This window comes from Capricornis sumatraensis, chromosome 22 (assembly GCF_032405125.1).
Source record: "Capricornis sumatraensis isolate serow.1 chromosome 22, serow.2, whole genome shotgun sequence".
NCBI classification, from domain to species: Eukaryota; Metazoa; Chordata; class Mammalia; order Artiodactyla; family Bovidae; genus Capricornis; species Capricornis sumatraensis.
In genome coordinates this window covers 12,025,783-12,032,315 of record NC_091090.1, presented here as the reverse complement: position 1 = coordinate 12,032,315, position 6,533 = coordinate 12,025,783, and positions in this window count along the sequence as shown.

Here is a 6,533-nt window from a genome sequence, read left to right as displayed (position 1 = left end):
ACTGGATGTGTATGTGTGAAGATTGTAAAACTAAATTTAAAATTTGAACATAAATTTTATAGCCTAGAATCACCTAGGAAATGTTCAAAAGTAAGAACAAACCTGGGAGAAAATTAGTACAACATAACAAAAGGCTTGTTAGGTTATGCTGTGTTGTATTGGCTATGCTAATTGACACATGGTGGTATATTAATCAACATAGTGTGATGTTTGCTTGGGTGAAGATGAATAGGAAAACAGAGTAAAATAGAAATTCTAGAACCAGATCCTCTCTCAAATAAAATGCTCTTGTCTATGGTGGCACTGCAGAGCAATGGGAGGAAGATGGCCTTTTCAATAAACATGGCTAGGTCATCTGAATGTCTCTTTGAGAAAATTTACCATGGCACTTACTCTAATCATTGGGCTTCCCGCATGGCGCTAGTGGTAAAGAATCCACCTACCAATGCAGGAGATGCAAGAGATGTGGGTTCGATCCCTGGGTAGGGAAGATCCCCTGGAGAAGGAAATGGCAAACCATTCCACGTTTCTTGCCTGGAGAGGTCCATGGACAGAGGAGCCCTGGTGGGCTACAGTGCATAGGCTCACAAAGAGTCAGACGTGACTGAAGTGACTTAACACTCACATGCACACTCTAACCATTAATAAAATAAGTTCCAGACAGGTTGAAACATTTGGTAGGTTTTTGAAATGGAGGGTGGTCCTTGTCCCCTCCTCCCTATGTCCTCAGCCTGCCATCTGTCTGTGAAAAAACTTTAGCCAAAGAATAAGTCTAATCAGAGAAGTGAGAACACACAGAAACAAAGGGAAACAGCCACCTCCCCTTACATCTGGACCTGCGCCGAGCTCAGACCGTGAGAATGTGGTGGAGAGGACACCACATGTCTTCTGAGACTACACCTCAAGAAGTCTTGAGGCATTTACTTTCCTCTCGGAAGTGCTGAGCCACCAGATGAGAACTTGTCTTCGTTGCTGGTGGGACCACATGGGCCACGTTAGAGGCGCTGGATCTGCTGAGAGAGAGAGGCTGTCTCCACATCCCAAGGGAGCCTCAGGAGACCCCTGCCCCAGCTGCCATCTGACTGCAGCCGTATGAGGGACCTTCTGTGAGAACCACCTACTATGTTCAGTCAACTCTCAGGACTGTAAAAAAAATCACTCCATGGCTGTAGTTTAAAAATAACTAATTAATTACTTTTTGGTTGCCTGGGTCTTTGTCACTGTGTGTGGGCTTTCTCCCGCTGCTTGGAGCTGGGGCCACTCTCTAGCTGTGTGCGCAGGCTTCTCATTGTCCCGGCTTCTCTTTTTGTGAAGCTCGGTCTCTAGAGCGCCGGCTCAGTACTTGTGGCAGCAGGGCGTGGTTGCTCTGAGGCACGTGAAATCTTTCCAGAGCACGGATTGAAGCCATGGCCCCTGCCATTGGCAGGCAGATTCTTATTCACTGTACCATCAGGGAAGTCCAAATGGCTGTAGAAGTTTTGGAGTAATACTTTTGGAAGTGGCGGTGGAAATTTTGTTTTTATTTATTAAAATTGTTTTTATTATGGAAATTTTCAAACATAACTGAAAATGGAGGAGTAGTGCAATGACTTCTACACAGAAGTAGGTCATGAAATGGGAGAAGGCATTGGCACCGCACTCCAGCACTCTTGCCTGGAAAATCCTATAGAGAGAGGCGCCTGGTAGGCTGCGGTCCATGGGGTCTCTAAGAGTCGGACATGACTGAGTGACTTCACTTTCACTTTTCACTTTGATGCATTGGAGAAGGAAATGGCAACCCACTCCAGTGTTCTTGCCTGGAGAATCCCAGGGACCGGCGAGGCTGGTGGGCTGCCGTCTATGGGGTCACACAGAGTTGGACACGACTGAAGCGACTTAGCAGCAGCAGCAGCAGGTCATGAAATATTGTGGTTTTCAAAGAATTTCATCTAAAATGTCCAATCTACTGGCACAAAATTCTTTATATTCTGTTAGCATCTTTTTAATGTTTGAAGAATCTGTAGGAATGGCATCTTTTCATTATAGATGTTAATAGTTTGCAAGTTGGATTTTTCTTCCTCATCAGTCTTGCAGGTGGATCATCAAAAAAGAAAGAAAGAAAGAAAGAAAATTCTAGCTTTGTGATTTTCTTTATTATACATCTATTTTCTTATAAAATTAACTGCAAATCCTTTATTGCTATCAAATAAGAATCAATTTTTTTTTTTTTTTTGCTGCACCAGATGGCATGTAGAATCTTAGTTCCATGACCTGGGACTGAACCTGTGCCCCTGCACTGGAAGCTTGGAGTCTTAGCCACTGGACCACCAGGGAAGTCTCTATACGTCTATTTTCATTCTGTTTATTCCCTCTCTCACTGTCGTCATATCCCTTCTTCTACTTTTCTCGGTGTGTGTTACTCCAGTTTACACAGCATATTTTCTTAAAGACACTATTCTTTCCCCATTGGATATTTTTGGCTCCCTTGGCAAATATTACTTGACTGTACATCCAAGGGTTTAATTCTGGGCTCTCTATTCTATTTCAATGGTCTGTGTGTCCATTTTAACATCAGGCTATATTGTTTTTATTACTATAACTTTTTACTAAAGTTTCAAATCAGGAAGTGTGATACCTCTGGCTTTGTTCTTTCTCAGGGTTGCTTTGGGTATTCTGGGTCTTTTGTACTTTATGATTTTCTTTCTTTTTTTTTTTTTTTTTGCTATCCAGGCTGGCTAGTCCTACCTTCTCATGTAACACCTGGCATATTATCCCTTTGCATGGCTATACCATAATTCATCTGTTCTTTCTCTGAAAATTAGACTGTTTCTTTTCTCTTCAATGACATTTTTATTATGTCATCTTGGGCACATATGTGAGAATTTATTTAGAATATTTTTAACTAAGATGGAAATCTGGGATTATCTGACTACCCAAAGAGGTATACACCAGTATTTAACATACAGTTTTTTAACATACAGAATATTTATAATCAAGATAAGTTTATAAGTTTCTCTCTTAGAGTTTTGAAATAATTTTATTGCTCCAAACCCTGGTGCAACAAACATTCAAGTAGAGGTTTCTTTAGGCTCATGTAGGATTGTCCCTTTAAGACAGATATTGTCTTAATTCCTTCAGGCCGCCAGAACCAAATACTGTAAGTGGGGTAGCTTATAAATAACAGAATTTTATATCTCACAGTTCTGGAGGCTGGGAAATCTGAGTTCAGGGTGCCAGCAAGGTCAAGTGCTGGTGAGAAACCTCTTCTGGGTTTGCAAACTGCCAACACCTCACTTGTAGCCTCATATGGTGGGAAGGGAAGACACTGGTCTCTTTGGTCCTTTATAAGGGCATTAATGTCATAGGCAGAAGAACCAGAGATCAAATTGCCAACATCCACTGGATCATGGAAAAAGCAAGAGAGTTCCAGAAAAACATCTATTTCTGCCCTATTGACTATGCCAAAGCCTTTGACTGTGTGGATCACAATAAACTGGAAAATTCTGAAAGAGATGGGAATACCAGACCACCTGACCTGCCTCTTGAGAAACGTACATGCAGATCAGGAAGCAACAGTTATAACTGGACATGGAACAACAGACTGGTTTCAAATAGGAAAAGGAGTACGTCAAGGCTGTATATTGTCACCCTGCTTATTTAACTTCTATGCAGAGTACATCATGAGAAATGCTGGGCTGGAAGAAGCACAAGCTGGAATCAAGATTGCCAGGAGAAATATCAATAACCTCAGATATGCAGATGACACCACCTTTATGGCAGAAAGTGAAGAGAAACTTAAAAGCCTCTTGATGAAAGTGAAAGAGGAGAGTGAAAAAGTTGGCTTAAAGCTCAACATTTAGAAAACTAAGATCCTGGCATCTGGTCCCATCACTTAATGGGAAATAGATGGGGAAACAGTGGAAACAGTGTCAGACTTTATTTTGGGGGGCTCCAAAATAACTGTAATGGTGATTGCAGCCATGAAATTAAAAGACTCTTACTCCTTGGAAGGAAAGTTATGACCAACCTAGATAGCATATTCAAAAACAGAGATATTACCTTGCCAACAAAGGTCCATCTAGTGAAGGCTATGGTTTCTCCAGTAGTCATGTATGGATGTGAGAGTTGGACTGTGAAGAAAGCTGAGTGCCAAAGAATTGATGCTTTTGAACTGTGGTGTTGGAGAGTACTCTTGGGAGTCCCTTGGACTGCAAGGAGATTGAACCAGTCCATTCAAAAGGAAACCAGTCCTGGGTGTTCATTGGAAGGAATGATGCTGAAGCTGAAACTCCAGTACTTTGGCTACCTCATGCGAAGAGTTGACTCGCTGGAAAAGACTCTGATGCTGGGAGGGATTGGGGGCAGGAGGAGAAGGGGATGACAGAGGATGAGATGGCTGGATGGCATCACCGACTTGAAGGACATGAGTTTGAGTGAACTCCGGGAGTTGGTGATGGACAGGGAGGCCTGGAGTGATACAATTCATGGGGTAGCAAAGAGTTGGACATGACTAAGCGCTTGAACTGAACTGATAGGGGCTCAACTTTCAAGACCTAATCACCCCTAAAGGCTCCGCTTCCTAATACCATCACATTAAGGATCAGGTTTCAACAGACACATTTTGTAGAGGCACAAACATTCAGAACATAGCAGATACATAGATGCGGATTTTATTGTTGTTGTCAATCATGCAACATTTGCACTCTTAATTTTAATCACTGTGTTAACTGCTCAGCTGTGTCTGACTTTTTGTGACTCCATGGACTGTAGGCTGCCAAATCCCTCTGTCCATGGGATTTTCCAGGCAAGATTTCTGGAGTGGGTTGCCATTCCCTTCTCCAGGGTATCTTCCTGACCCAGAGATTGAACCCAGGACTCCTGCATTGCAGGCATATTCTTTACCATCTGAACCATAGATACAACCAAGTTCATGATGTTACTAATAATATATGAGAGAATCCATTCTCACAGAATCTTCTAAATCCTTTATTTACAAAACCAGACTACTACATTTGCCAATTTGGGGGAGAAATATTTCATCATATTGCTATCTGAATTTGTATGTTTTTGATTATTGGTGTGTTTCAGTAAATATTTTATGCTTAATGGCCTTTGGTATATTATCATCTGTAAATAGTCTAGATCTTCGACCAATTTTCTGTTGTTTATTTTTGTTTATTTATTTATAGATTTGTTGGCAATTTTAGATGATAAGAAAGTTAATCCAATTGTCAGCCTTATGTGTTACAAAGTTTTCCTGAGCTTTACATATTTCTTTAAAACTTATTTTATCCATGCAAATATATTTTTAATTTTTATTCAAATACATATTTTTACTTATGTCTTCTAGGTCTTCTGTCTTGCTTAGGTAGACTCTTTTTCTTAAAAAAAAAAAAAAGATTATTTTAACAAATCTCCTGAGGTGTAATTAGCTTACCACAATTTCATTCTTTCTACATGTAAAATTTAATGTTTTAGTAAATTATAGATTTTTTTCTTGTTTTAAATTTATTTTTTATTGAGGTAACATTAATTTAGGAAAAGAAGGGGATAACAGAGGATGGGATGGTTGGATGACATCACTGACTCTATGGACATGAGTTTGAGTAAGCTCCAGGAGTTGGTGATGGACAGGGAAGCCTGGCATGCTGCAGTCCATAGAGTCACAAAGAGTTGGACATGACTGAGCAACTGAACTGAAATGAACATTAATTTATAACACTATATAAGTTTTGCATTAAAACATTTTATTTCTACTTTTGTGTACACTAGAGCATGCCAGAAATTTAGTTTCCATTCACCTTCATACAGTTGATCCCCTTTATCCATTTCACCCTCCTCCCACTTCTGGGTACTTATCCAAAGACTATGCAAACACTAACTCAAAAAGATATATGCATCCACATGTTTATCAAAGTAATATTTGCAATAGCCAAACTATGGAAACAACCTAAATGCCCACCAACAGATGAATGGATTAAAACAAGATGCGGTATGTGGTATATATATATATATATATATATATATATATATATATATATATATATATGTATTTATACAATGGAGTGCTATCAGCCATAAAAAAGGTGAAGTCTTGCCATTTGCAACCACATGGATGGACCTCGAGGGTGTGATGCCAAGTAAAATAAGTCAGATAGAGAAAGATATATATTGTATGACTTTACTCATAATATGTGGAATGCAAAAACAAGCAAAACAAAATAAATAAAACATATCAAACAAAAATAAATGCTTAGATACAATGAACAGAGAAGTGGTTACCAGTGGTGTGTTTTGATTGGCTGATTCAACTTATTTACATTTAAGGTGATTATTGATCGATGAGGACACAGTACTGTTATTTTCTCTTTTGTTTTCTGGTTGTTTTCGGATCTCTATTGCTTCCTTTTTCCTTGTGTTTCTATCTGCCATTTTAACTTGGTGGCTTTGTAGTACGTCTTCTTCATTTCCCTTTTTTTTTAATGTTTCATATCTCTGCTCTAGATTTATGTTTTGTGGCCACCATGAAGTTCGTATAAAACATATCGTAGTCC